Raw genomic sequence first — 15336 nt, forward strand, 5'->3', positions numbered from 1 at the left:
ACACATAACACATAAAAATTTACCCGGGGAAAGCACCTGCCTAAAACCCCATCTCTGTACTATCATACAAGTGGAAATATAGCCCGGATTACACAAAGCCTTAGCTCGGAAGCTATCCAGCTCTCAGTACAATCCCTCTGCTGCTCATAGACAGTCAAAGGCTTCTCACAAACCTTCTCCTCTACCCTCTAAGCCTCCTATTTCTATGCACAGTTTTTCCTGGGTCCTCCAGCTGCAACCTGTGTGATTCTCACCTCGCACACAACACTGACCTCTGAAATAACTGCACAAACATGAAGGAGATAAATCCTCATCATGGATGAGCTTCCTTTATAGGAAAAATATTCATCCAAATGATAGTACATTGTTCCTTCTCTGATATCAATTGGGTCTCTGACAGAACTGACATGCATCAGTTATCCATGAGTGAATACACAGTTATCTGAAAATAACAGTTGTCACATGCATGCAAGCATCAACAAACTGTATCTCATTAATTTAACAACTTGTTAAATTAATCTAATTGAACTTGACTAAGTTAAACTAAGTCAACTAATCCTTTCAATATAGAAATCATCCTTAATTCCTCAATTAGTGGAGCAAATCAAGGACACATTCCCCAATTAGTGGAGAAATAATTGCATGTTCTCACAAAGACTTCAAGTTTGCTTTTCCTTAACTAATTAACTCAAACTGAATTAATTAATTAATATTCCAAACTGTTGGTAAGACCAAATTCGAATTTACTTCCTATAGATAGACCAGGGACTACTATAAATAGGAAGGGACCCATAAATTCTATTTTTAGAAGATGCTATTTTTAGCAGTTTCACCTCTCACCCAAGGTGGCAAAAATGCTCATTGGCCAAACTGCCATTTTTAGAAGTGCTATTTTTAGCAATTCTATTTTTAGCACACTTTTGAACACTCCCTATCAACAAGAAAGGCTTCCTCTCGAACCCGATCCTGTAACTCTGGAATGTTCTACATGCAACACATCTACCAAGTGTGGTTGCTCCAGCAACACTCAGAACAAAAAACTCCTAACTGACCTCTCTGTTGGGCTAGAAACATACTCTGATGCTGAAGCTCTACCTGCTACTGATAAGTGCTCCCTCTTTGACCTTTGCGCTATTGCAACATTCCCATGCATCTCACACCATTGCACCCTTCTCTGTGCTACCCTACACTGTGCAATACACCTGTGCCTCTCGCATTGTTGCAGCCTATGCTCTGCGCTGTCCTGGGATTCCCTGCACTGTAGCTCTCTCTATCGCTCCATCCCAATTTCTCTCTACCCAATCAGTTAGTTCCTGCTACTCCACATTGGGGCATCCGTAGCGAGGTCTCATCCAAGAGGTTGGATACCTCAAGGATCCTACCCCTCCTCCTTCGGACAATCACTCTACATCGCCCCACCTCCTACCTAGAGGTATGGTTGCATGCGATCCCTCTGCCCACCTGGCTCGAAGTTTCCCCCTACGGGAGGTCTCTGCATGAATATATGTCTCTACTCGATCTCCTCTCAGCTTCCCCTATTGTGGCTGCTCCACAACCTCCTGAAGTTGCTGCACCAATCGTGGCTCCTCCACAATCATCTAAGACTTCTTCTGGCACTGCATGTTGAGAGGTAATTTACTCTCCCTCTCAACCACCAAGTATCTAACCCTTTCCTTGCTCCTCAAGGCTTTGCATGCATCTTTTACCTCAAGTGCATACAGTTCCTTGGCTAGCACACCAATCTATTTCCACTTTCCTGCCGTCACGAAATTTTCTAGAAAAAGAGCTGATTTTAAATCAGCAATATCTCCCTCATCCGAACTCTGATTCAGCTGATTTTTCTTTTTGATTTTGGGTATTTTTCCATAAGGAATCCAAATCTGCTATTTATTTCTGAAAATTTTGTACAGAAATTTTCAGATCTACTCTACAAACTCTCAGCCCAAAACTCAAAACTTTGAAATCTCCTCTCAGTATACTGTTCTCTCCTTGATCACCTATGCTTTGATACCATGTAGAATTTTGTAGAATTTTTTCTACAAATCAGCTAGCTTTGATACCATGTAAAAATTCCCACTATAGATCACTTGGTTATGCAATGTACTAAAGCAAAACACTTGATCTACTTCTACAAACAATTTAGTGGAAGCTTAATCAACCATGAGCAACATCAATAAGAACACATATAACTGATAAGAAGGAATCAATCACACATAACACAGAAGAATTTACCCAGGGAAAGCACCTGCCTAAAACCCCATCTTTGTATTATCATACAAGTGGAAATATAGTCCGGATTACACAAAGCCTTAGCTCGGAAGCTATCCAGCTCTTAGTACAATCCCTCTGCTGCTCATAAATAGTCAAAGGCTTCTCACAAACCTTCTCCTCTGCCCTCCAAGCCTCCTATTTCTATGCACAGTTTTTCTTGGGTCCTCCAGCTGCAACCTATGTGATTCTCACCTCACACACAACACTGACCTCTAAAATAACTGCAAAAACATGAAGGAGATAAATCCTCATCATGGATGAGCTTCCTTTATAGGAAAAATATTGATCCAACTGATAGTACACTGTCCCTTCTCTGATCTCAATTGGGTCTCTGACAGAACTGACATGCATCAGTTATCCATGAGTGAATACACAGTTATCTGAAAATAATAGTGGTCACATGCATGCAAGCATCAACAAACTGTATCTCATTAATTTAACAACTTGTTAAATTAATCTAACTGAACTTGACTAAGTTAAACTAAGTCAATTGATCCTCTCAATATAGAACTCATCCTTAATTCCTCAATCAGTGGCGCAAATCAAGGAAACATTCCCCAATTAGTGGAGAAATAATTGCATGTTCTCACAAAGACTTCAAGTTTGCTTTTCCTTAACTAATTAACTCAAATTGAATTAATTAATTAATATTCCAAACTGTTGGTAAGACCAAATTTGAATTTACTTCCTATAGATAGACTAGGGATTGTTATAAATAGGAAGGGACCTAGAAATGCTATTTTTAGCAGTTTCACCTCTCACCCAAGGTGGCCAAACTGTTATTTTTAGTAGTTCTATTTTTAGTAGCTCTATTTTTAGAACCTTCTAAATTTAGCATTTCTTGTTGCACACTTTTGAACATAAATAGTAGCCTCCACTACTTCACTTGAAGTAGCATCATCCTTCCTCTAGTTACTTGCTAGAGGGGTCTCCATGGGTTTGCTGCTCTCCATGTGGAAATTCTTATGTATCTCGTTGGCATACTTTCCTTGAGAGACAAACAATTCGTCATCTCCTTGCCATACTTCCATACCAAGAAAACAATGCATGAGCCCCAGGTCCTTCATCCGAATTCTCTTGCAAGATCCTCTTTGCAAGATTTTATCAGCTTATCATCACTTGTTAAAATCAAATCATCTGTTGGCATTATGATTCCGGTATGGCTCCATGTTACAGATGTTGTACTTGATGGCAACAACCTCAAGTGGCAATGCTCTGATCAGGCTCTCAAAATCTTGAAAATTAAGAGGTACGCAGGAGAATAGTTCAAAAGGTGCATACACACAGGTACACCGTGAAGGGACTGCGGCCACACACGCAGGTCACCCATTCAGAAGATGCGTACCCCCAGTTCACTTACCTCAAGGCAGAGAAGCGCGCTCACGTGGGGTTGCCCGTGGTATTTAGCCCGTTGTTCTTGATTCTATGGTTTTGGCCCGTGGTATTGTTTTATATTATTATTATTATTGAGCCCCATGTTTTTGGGCCCCTTGTATTGGTTATCTATGGTATTGATCCATGTTTTTTAGGAAGAGCTTGCCTATATAAAGCAAAGGAGATCACTTGGCTAAGTATCTTTTGCAAATTGAATATCTTAAGATCTGAAATATTGGGTTATTGTTTTAAAAGCTTGATCTATATAAAAGTGAAGTGGAAAGCGAATCTGTGAAGGGTGATCTCTCGAGCGCATGAACAGATCTGAGCATCTGACTATTTGTGGAACACTGGGGGACTGCCAGTTCGGCCCTAATCAGAGGTACGCAGGTGATTAATGGTGCAAGTGCGTGGGTATGCAGAGTAGAAGAAGGAGAAGTGCGTGGGTACGCAGAGCAGAAGAAGGCGCAGTGCGTGGGTACGCAGCGCGACAGAGGTTCAGGTGCGTAGGTACGCAGCGCGATAGCATCTGTGGGTGCGTGGGTATAGCAGCAGTACGTGGCGCGATAGCATCTGTGGATGCGTGGGTACAGCAGTAGTACGCAACGTGATAGCATCTGTGGGTGCGTACCTACAGTAACAGTACGCAGCGCGATTGAAGAAACAGTGTGTGGGTACGCTGTGCGGCAGAAGGGTCTCTGTGGGTATACGCAGGGGAGCAGAAGGTGAAGTGTGTATGCACGCAGGCCAGAGAAAGAAAAACTGCGTATCTGTCTTAAGACCTTTTGTTGGCTGAATTTTTCTGTTGATAAGGTATTCTGGGTTTACTGTTATTATTGATCTGGTTATTGCAGTTGACTGGGTGATTTACTTGTACTCAATGATCTCTTGATGTTTATGGATCCAGTTTGAAAATTTATGAAACGTGATCCTTGAAAGAAAAGAAGTAGGGGGTTGTAGCTCCCTTCTAGGAGAGACTGGAAAACGAGAGAGAGTTGTCGCTCTCTGCAGGTTGCAGCCTGCGTACTGGTAAAGGACTGCACCAGTACAAAACCATTGTAAAAGGAGTTTCTAATTTGAAAGAAGATAGAGACATATTGCAACAGGTGGTTTTCACCCACATTGGGTTTCCACCTTACATCTGGTGTTCTTTCGTGTGACTATCTGTTTTCTTTGTTCATGCTCATTATTTTATGGTACTGACATGAAAAAATAATTCAAAGTATAAATAAGGAAGATTTATTAAAAGAACTTGATAATACTGATTCACCCCCCCTCTCAGTATTATTTCCAACAATTGGTATCAGAGCAGGTCCTTCAGAGAAGCTTGATCGCTTGAAGGAAGATCATTCATCATGAGCAACTACGAGAGGGAAGCATCAATCAAACCACCAATCTTTGATGGGACAAACTTCAATTATTGGAAGGTAAGAGTTACTGCCTATCTTCAATCTCTTGGTACAGAAGTTTGGGATATCATAGATACAAGCTACATTTTTCCTTCAGCTACTCCTACAGATTCGGCCGAGAAGAAGAAATATGAAACAAATGCTAAAGCAGTCAATACTCTGCTGGGATGCTTATCTCAAACAGAATTCGTGAAGGTTATGCAATATAAATCCGCAAAAGAAATATGGGACAAGATTGTCTTGAGCTACGAAGGAGATGAACAGGTAAAGCGTGCTAAACTTCAAACCCTCAGGATTCAGTATGAGAATCTCAGAATGTATAATGATGAAAGTGTGGCTAACTATTTCCTTCGGGTAGACGAGATTGTTAATTGCATGAAAAACTTGGGTGAAGAAATAAAAGAAGCTATTGTGGTTGAAAAAGTTCTAAGATCATTGTCCCCCAAGTTTGAATCTAAAGTGTCTGCAATAGAAGAAAAAGAAAATCTACGAATTCTTACTATGTCGCAGCTACACGGAATTCTAACTGCTTATGAAATGAGAAAGGGAGGTCCATCAGACAGAAGAGAAGCTACTTTCAAGGCTTCAGGCAAAGGAGACTATTATGAAGCAAGTCACGTGCCAGAAGAAGAAGAAGAAGAATCAAATTTTGTCATAAATCTTCAAAGGGGTACTGGAAGGTTCAGAGGTAAGTTACCTTTTAAATGCTTTGCTTGTGGAAGAGTAGGTCACTATGCTGCGAAATGTCCTCATAAGGATAAAGGAAAGGAACCTGCTAGATGGAACAAGAAACAGATTGCAAATAAGAAAAGCTACTACACTCATGAAGATAGTGATGGTCTATCAAATAGTGATGAAGATGAACGAGGTAATGACTATAAACTTTTAATGGCATTTGAAGATGATGATTACATGGATTCTATAGATGTGGATAGCTTTTGTGAAGAAATTTCTAGACTCAAGACATGTATAGAAGAAAAGAATAGGATCATTGATACTCTACAACTTCAAATTGATGAAAAAGAAAAATATCTTGAAAAGTTAGAAGGTGAAATTGTTGGTCTTAGAAAAGAGATTGAGAAAACAAAGGCTATTAATCTTAAGTTTGTCAAAGGATCTGAAACTCTAGATGAGATCATCAATGTACAACGTTCTCCTCTAAACAAGACAGGTCTGGGCTATAATGGAGAAACTTCTCAAGCATCCACCTCAAAGAGTTATCTTGATGCAGCAAGAAGGAATGAGCAAAAGCACAATGGAGATCACCAGGTAAAGCAGGGACCAATTACAAACAAAGACTATCAGGCAAATCAGGGGCAATCCGTCTTAAGGATGAACAAAAGCTACAACCAGCCACAGGTAAAATCCTCTCAATTTGCTTCAAGAATGAATGACAATAGAAATTACAATCGTTTGGCTGGAAGATTTGATAACCGCAGAAATTTCTTCAATGGACAATGCTTTTCTTGCCATAACTTTGGTCACAAAGCAGCTCAATGTGTTTCATATAAAACAATCATGACTAGAGAAGCTCAGAAACAAAGAAGTATGACCGAGATTACAAAAAGGACCTATAACAACTTTTCGGTTCTTGAAAATGAAGTTGAATGTTCTATTTGCAATAACTTTGGTCATGAAGATTCTGAATGCAGGAGCAGGTTTCAGCAGACAAAGGAACAAGCCCCAAGCACCAAACATGGAGAATAAAGGAACCACAAACAGAAAGATGTGGGATAGCATTTTATGCAGAGGGACAGGAAAATCTATGGTACATTGACAGTGGATGTTCGAAGCATATGACAGGTGATAAAGAAAAACTTGAATCATATTCTGCTCTAGAAAAGGGAAAGAAAGTTTCTTTTGGAAATGATACTCCTACAGCGATAAAAGGAAAAGGCACTGCTCAGTTAAAAGAAAAGGTCAAAGCTGAAAATGTTTTGTATGTTGATGGATTGAAACATAATCTTCTAAGTGTCAGCCAGATGTGTGATCAAGGAACCGAGGTGATATTTAGAACAAATGGATGTCTTGTTCGTGATCTTGATACAGGTAAAACGGTGATCAAAGGTAAAAGAACTCCAAATAATCTATACATATTTGAAGAAGGACAACAACAATGCTATCTAAGCAAGGATGATGAACACTGGTTATGGCACCGGAGGTTGGGGCATTTAAGCTTTTCACAAATAAGGAAAGCATGCAAATATCAGGCCGTTCGCGGTCTTCCAGATATCAAAATTCCAGACAACACCATATGCAAATCATGTCAATTTGGAAAGCAAACCAGAACTAATTTTCTAGAGAAGGAAGGGTCAGCTAGCATGCCTCTTGAGCTTGTACATACAAATGTATGTGGACCATTCAGGAAAAGGACACCTCGAGGAGAAGAATACTTGATATTATTCATTGATGATTTCTCCAGGTTTGTCTGGTTAGGACTTATGAAGCACAAAGATGAAGCATTCGAAAAATTCAAATCCTTTAAAGCCTTGGTTGAAAATGAATCAGGATACAAAATTAAGTGCCTCAGATCCGACAGAGGTGGGGAGTTTACCTCAAATGAATTTTTTGATTTCTGTGAAGAACATGGGATAAGAAGAGAATTCTCTACAGCTAGAACTCCTCAGCAAAATGGAGTAGTGGAAAGAATGAACAGAACAGTCCAACAAATGGCTCGTGCTATGCTTGATGAGTCTGGAACTCCTGCAACTTTTTGGGGTGAAGCTGTATATGCTGCGGTTGTTATTCTCAACAAAACAAATGTCCGGGTGAACAACACTCAAACTCCTCATGAGCTCTGGTATGGTGAGACTCCTTCGGTAAAGCACTTCAAAATCTTTGGGAGCAAATGCTATATTAAGAATACTGATGAGCAACTTGGCAAACTTGAACCTAGAGCAGATGAAGGCATTCTTCTTGGTTATTCTCCACACAACAAAGCATACAAGTGCTACAATAAAAGACTTGGAAGAATTGTTGACAGCATTGATGTAGTGGTTGATGAGAAGGGATACATTCCTAGGCAAGTAAATCATGAAGATATCGAAGAAGATGAAAACTACCCTCATAGACAGAATGATGAAGAAGAAGAACCAGAGGAGCAGATAAGGATAGAAGAGAAGACTCCATCCAGATATGTTCAGAAGAATCATCCAGAATCTCAGATTTTGGGGTAGAAAGAAGCAGGTGTACAAACAAGAAGAACAGTTGCAGAAGCTTCAAGCTATTTGGCATTACTCTCTTCCACTAAACCACAAAATCTGAAAGAGGCGTGCAAAGATGAATGTTGGGTGAAAGAAATGGATGAAGAACTTGAGTAGATCGAAAAGAACAACACTTGGGAGCTGGTTCCTAGACCAAAGGATAAGAATTTTATAGGGACAAAATGGGTCTTCAAAAATAAATTGAATGAAAATGGAGAAGTAATTAGAAACAAGGCCAGACTTGTTTGTAAAGGGTATGCGTAGCAAGAAGGAATAGATTTTGAAGAAACCTTTGCTCCTGTTGCAAGACTTGAGGCCATCCGAATGTTCCTTGCTCTCTCGAGCTTTCAAAACTTCAAAGTATTTCAAATGGACGTGAAATCAGCCTTCCTGAATGGAGACTTGGAAGAAGAAGTATACATTGAGCAGCCAGATGGTTTCATTCTTGGAAATGATCCAAATCTTGTATGCAGATTGAAAAAGGCTCTCTATGGTCTCAAACAAGCTCCAAGGGCTTGGTACTATCGTTTGGACAAATATCTTCATCAACAAGGTTTTTCAAAAGGATCAACAGACAACAATCTTTATATGAAAATTGAAAATGACAAATTGCTAATACTTGTTGTGTATGTAGATGACATTATCTTTGGCAGCAATGAAGAAGCTATGAGTCAAAGCTTTGCCTTGGTGATGCAGAAAGAATTCGAAATGTCCTTGATGGGAGAACTGACATATTTTCTTGGTTTGCAAATCCAACAAAAAGAAGGAGGGATCTTTTTGTCTCAAACCAAGTATCTCAAGCAGATTTTGAAGAAATATGGCATGGAAGATGCAAAACCAGTATGTACACCCATGGTCACAGGATGTAGCCTCAGTGCAAATGATGAATCAGCAGCAGTGCATCAACCAACCTGCAGATCTATGATTGGAAGTCTACTTTATTTGACAGGTACCCGACCAGACATCATGCATGCAGTGGGAATAGTTGGAAGATTTCAAGAAAATCCAAAGGAAACTCATCTTCAGGCAGTAAAGAGAATCTTTAAATATCTTCAAGGGACTCAAAATTGTGGCTTATGGTATCCTAGAGATACAGATCTCACACTTCATGCTTATACAGATGCAGATTGGGCAGGAAGCGTGGATGATAGGAAGAGCACAAGTGGTGGTGCGTTCTTTATGGGTTCCAGATTAGTATCTTGGTTCAGCAAGAAACAGAGTTCGATCGCCTTGTCTACAGCTGAAGCAGAATATGTTGTTGTTGCATCTTGCTACACTCAACTCCTTTGGATGATGCAGACCTTGCAGGACTTTCAAATCACTTGTACACCACCTATCTCCATCTTATGTGATAACACAAGTGCAATCAGCATTTCAAAGAACCCAGTCATGCATTCAAAGACCAAGCACATACCGATCAAGTATCATTTTCTCCGGGAACAAGTACTTGAACAAAAGGTCAAGTTGGAGTATGTTCCTTCTAAGGAACAAGTTGCTGATATACTCACCAAATCATTGCCTAGGGAGACTTTTGAATACCTCAGGCAAAAGCTGGGGGTTGTTGATGCATCATCTTGTTGAATCTCTTCTGATGGTTGATTGTACGCAAGGCTCATCTGGGGCATATGCGTACATGTGCTGGGTTGCGGATTGGTTGAAGATCGAATGGCACAGGTTCAGGGGGAGCATATAATGCATTGTTGGCATTATGGAGGAGATCATGGATGCTGGTCTGAATATTGCTGCAATATGTCTCTATCTCTTTCATGGTCATTTATGGTGGATTATGGTTTTTCTTTGCAAATCTGGGTCATATTCAGGGGGGAGCATGTTCTTAGGGGGAGCATAACCCTTTGCCCTTGATGTCAAAGGGGGAGAATGACGTTGAAGATTTTGAGGTTGCCATCAAGTCCAAAGGGGGAGATTGTTGGCATTATGATTCCGGTATGGCTCTATGTTATAGATGTTGTACTTGATGGCAACACCCTCAAGTGGCAATGCTCTGATCAGGCTCTCAAAATCTTGAAAATTAAGAGGTACGAAGGAGAATAGTTCAAAAGGTGCGTACACGCAGGTACACCGTGAAGGGACTACGGCCACACACGCAGGTCACCCGTTCAGAAGGTGCGTACCCCTAGTTCACTTACCTCAAGGTAGAGAAGCGCGCTCACGTGGGGTTGCCCGTGGTATTTAGCCCGTCGTTCTTGATTCTATGGTTTTGGCCCGTGGTATTGTTTTATATTATTATTATTATTGAGCCCCATGTTTTTGGGCCCCTTGTATTGGTTATCTATGGTATTGATCCATGTTTTTTAGGAAGAGCTTCCCTATATAAAGCAAAGGAGATCACTTGGCTAAGTATCTTTTGCAAATTGAATATCTTAAGATCTGAAATATTGGGTTATTGTTTTAAAAGCTTGATCTATATAAAAGTGAAGTTGAAAGCGAATCTGTGAAGGGTGATCTCTCGAGCGCATGAACAGATCTGAGCATCTGACTATCTGTGGCACGTCGGGGGACTACCAGTTCAGCCCTAATCAGAGGTACGCAGGTGATTAACGGTGCAAGTACGTGGGTACACAGAGCAGAAGAAGGAGAAGTGTGTGGGTACGCAGAGCAAAAGAAGGCGCAGTGCGTGGGTACGCAGCGCGACAGAGGTTCAAGTGCGTAGGTACGCAGTGCGATAGCATCTGTGAGTGCGTGGGTATAGCAGCAGTACACGGTGCGATAACATCTGTGGATGCATGGGTACAGCAGCAGTACGCAGCGAGATAGCATCTGTGGGTGTGTACCTACAGTAACAGTACGCAGCGCGATTGAAGAAACAGTGCATGGGTACGCGGTGCGGCAAAAGGGTCTCTGCGAGTATACGCAGGGGAGCAGAAGGTGAAGTGCGTATGCACGCAGGCCAGAGAAAGAAAAACTGCGTATCTGTCTTAAGACCTTTTGTTGGCTGAATTTTTCTATTGATAAGGTATTCTGGGTTTACTGTTATTATTGATCTGGTTACTGCAGTTGACTGGGTGATTTACTTGTACTCAATGATCTCTTGATGTTTATGGATCCAGTTTGAAAATTTATGAAAAGTGATCCTTGAAAGGAAAGAAGTAGGGGGTTGTAGCTCCCTTCCAGGAGAGACTGGAAAATGAGAGAGAGTTGTAGCTCTCTGCAGGTTGCAGCCTACATACTGGTAAAGGACTGCACCAGTACAAAACCATTGTAAAAGGAGTTTCTAATTTGAAAGAAGATAGAGACATATTGCAGCAGGTGGTTTTCACCCACATTGGGTTTCCACCTTACATCTGGTGTCCTTTGGTGTGACTATCTGTTTTCTTTGTTCATGCTCATTATTTTATGGTACTGACATGCAAAAATAATTCAAAGTATAAATAAGGAAGATTTATTAAAAGAACTTGATAATACCGATTCACCCCCCCTCTTAGTATTATTTCCAACATCATCGACATATAATACTATAATCAACAATTTACCTTCAACCACAATATGGTAAAGGTTCACATCTTCTTCACTTTTGGTGAAGCCCAACACGGTGAAATAGATGTCAATTTTGCTGTACCAACCATAGGGTGCTTTTTTTAGTCCATACAATGCTTGCTTAAGTCTGCACACATGAGACTCTCTGTTGAAGGTCTCAAATCCTTTAAACTTCTCAATATACACCTCTTCCTCAATCATACCATTGAGGAATGTTGTCTTCACATCCATCTAGTGTATCTTCCATCCCATTTGCGCTGATAGTGCTAGAATAGATCTGATTGAATAGTACCTTACCATTGGATCAAAGGTATCATTGTAATCAATTCCATCCACCTGAGAGAACCCTGTAGCCAAAAATTTGTCCTCTTGTTTCTCCACACTCCCATATGTTGCTTGCTTTACCTTGTAAAGCCATCTAGAACTCACCACTGACTTTCCTGTTGGTCTTGGTACCACTTCCCAAAGACTTTCTGATAATGGAGTCATACTCATTAGCCATGGCATCAACCCATACTGGTTGATGCACTGCTTCCTCGAAGGATGATGGCTCAACCTATACACTCTCACTCATTAGATCCATGTAGCCAGTGTACCAATCTGGTGACCTCTGTCTGCGCTATGATGTGGGTGCTCCCACATTCTCTCTAGCATCATGCATCAATCTTTCAGCCTCTCTGGTGTGCTTCCTTCCATCTTTGGAGGTCTCTCCATGAGTGGGTGCTTCCACTCTCTTCTCCTCTACATGTGGCTACTCTACATCATCCTAGGGTTCCTCCTTTGGAGCTAAAAGCTCCCTCTCAAGGGAAAATATCACGACCTTCTCTTCATCGAGATTCATATCTCTATGAACCATTGTAATCCTATTTTATGGTAGTTACACCTGATAGTTGTCAGGTGTATCAGTGTACCCCACAAATATGCCCAACTCAACTGTTGGCTCTAACATTTTCCATGAATCCTTGGTAACATGATAGTAAACTAATGAACCAAAGATCTTGAAGTATGCCACATCTAGTTTCTTACCTCAAAAATATTATTCTTGTATACTCATCTCTAGAATTCGATGAGGGCTTCTATTATGCAATAAATACTTGTGTTTCATGCTTTAGCTCACAAGTGTAATGGTAGGCCTTGATCATGCGACATCACCCATGCCGCTCCCACAATACTTTTGTTCTTCCTTTCACCCACCCCATTCTATTGGCGGTTATGAGATGTTATTAACTCCCATTGAATTCCTTCTGATGCACAAAATTTCTTGAATTTATTTGAAAAATATTCTCAACTATTATCGCTTCTAAGATATTTAACTTTCCTACCAGTATCTTTCTCGATAAGTGCTTTAAATTCACAAAATTTAGCAAATGTCTGATATTTCTTTTGCATGAGGAAAATCTAGCACTTAAGAGAAAAATCATCAACAAATATTACATAATACCTGTGCTTAGTCAGATGTTGTCGAGAATGGTCCACACACATCTTAGTGAACTCTATCAAGGATCGCTTGCGCTCAACTGTGTTTGTCATGAAAGGAAGCTTTGATGTAATTCCCCAATGTACACCCTGTTAGCACCTAAATTCACCTTAGGCTGAAGGAAGGAAAAGTTCAGGGTAACCACAAACCACGCTCAGTCTGGTAGCTAGCCCTACCAGAACAGGAGAGGGCTCTCTCCGGGTCACACTCAGGAAAATAAACAATAGGGTCTGAGATGACTCAAAAATGAATACTAATTTTAGGCTAGGTAAATAAATATGATGGAGGTATTTTGAAGAATGACTGAGTTTTCTGGGATGTGTGGGGCCAAGGAACAACATGAGTAGAGAATTTAACTCAAAGACGTAGATTATTTCATGAGGAAAGACAGGCGGAAAGTCTAGCAATTCGATTTGAAATAATATGAAGTGGAGAGATTGTTTAAGAGTGTGAAAAAGGCATAAATACATGAATCCTTTTCAACAAAAGAAAACATAGAACGTGAAAACTATCCCAAGGCAGAGCAGTACACTGAATTTTACCTTTTTTACTTAGAAAGATTTCACTGGAAATGAATGCGAATGAAAATATGAAACATAACGAAATACATATGAAACATAAAGAAGATACATTTGCTAAACTCACGCCACAGGAATCTCATGAACCAGAGCTGCAATCTTTCATTAATTCTTTGTCAAAATGTACAGTGAGTGACTGGGTTTCTCTACCACAGTTTCCCAGAAATTCCAACCCTTTACAAAATGACTATCAATACAATAAATAAGCTTTGCCATGAGAAATTTGATCCACCCAGGAGATGAAGAGCCAACCATCAGTAGTTACATTCAATTTTCTAATAGGACCAATTAGAAAAAAGCAAATATGAGCGCAGATATTTTGGGTGGTTGTTCGCCTTCATTTGGCCACTTGGAAAGAATCCAAAAATGCTTTTTAAACTTTGCCTTTGATGCCGAGAAAAATGTATTGTAAATGAGCGGACCCACTTGGAGAAAATTACGAATCAAAATTTCGCGTAGCGGGAGTGATTTTGGCCTTTGGGTCTCTGTGTGCCGCGCCAAAAACTGTATGCATCGCACCACTTTGGAGCTGGTTTTGAGGCACCTTATGAAGTCCAAATTGAGCCCAAGTGTGCTTGTTTGAAAGCCCTACTTGTCTAATTTTTAACCCAAGTGTAATTTCTGAATTTGGTGCCCATTTTCCCCTCCAAAACTTCAATCTCCCAATACTACTTCTTGTGTGTGAAATTAAGGGAAGAAAGGTCATTTTTTGGGTGTTTTTGACCTCCTGAGGACTCAAAATTGGCCCAAAATTCTTGGCCATGCACCAACAGTCATGATTTTACATGGAAAATCCAAAACTATAAACTTTTTTTCATTTGGAGCCTCATATTGTAAGCGCGCGCCACGTGGCGCGGCGCACAGGGAGAAAAACCCTGTTTTTTGCACAAAAATTTCCAAAAATACCAAAAATGCCCCAAATTTATTGAAATTTTGGCTGGAGCTTCCTTATAAAGTGTTATTCTAGGCTAAAGAGGCCTTTTCCAATATCTGAATTCGATCGAGCTCCCTTTGCCTCTTTTGCTTCTTGATTGCCTTCCTCAATTTCGCCTTCAAATTCCTGATTCGGGCCTTGCACACTTTGTTTCGCGCCATGTAGTGGAAAGCCATGTGTCTCAGAAATGCATGGTCTTTGTCGGCCTTGTCCAACAGCCTCTCTAGGTGCATGTTAACTCTCTCGAGATTGGCCTCCCGATCCTCATTAATCTCTTGCTCCAATGATGTGAGCTCAACTCTTCTCCTTTGCGCGGCTTGGCGATTCTCGCGAATGTTTTGTAGCTCCATGATCACTTGCTGATCCTCAAGTTGTTTGTTCCTCTGCTCCAGATATTTCATGTTCCACTTAGCCCTCTCCAAGTCAAGGGATAAGGCTTCGATCTCTGATTGCTGCTCCTGGATGATCTCTCTAAGTTTGGCGCTTTGTGGACCCGTATCTGTATCATCATCATGAAGGAGAATGAAGTCGGTCTCTCATTCACCTGATGGCTCACCTGAAGGCCCCTCATCATGCATGGGCTCCTTACCTCTGT

Source organism: Pinus tabuliformis, chromosome 7, assembly GCF_031772625.1.
Source record: "Pinus tabuliformis cultivar Carrire ecotype Pingquan chromosome 7, CPIR1, whole genome shotgun sequence".
In the NCBI taxonomy this organism is placed as follows: Eukaryota; Viridiplantae; Streptophyta; class Pinopsida; order Pinales; family Pinaceae; genus Pinus; species Pinus tabuliformis.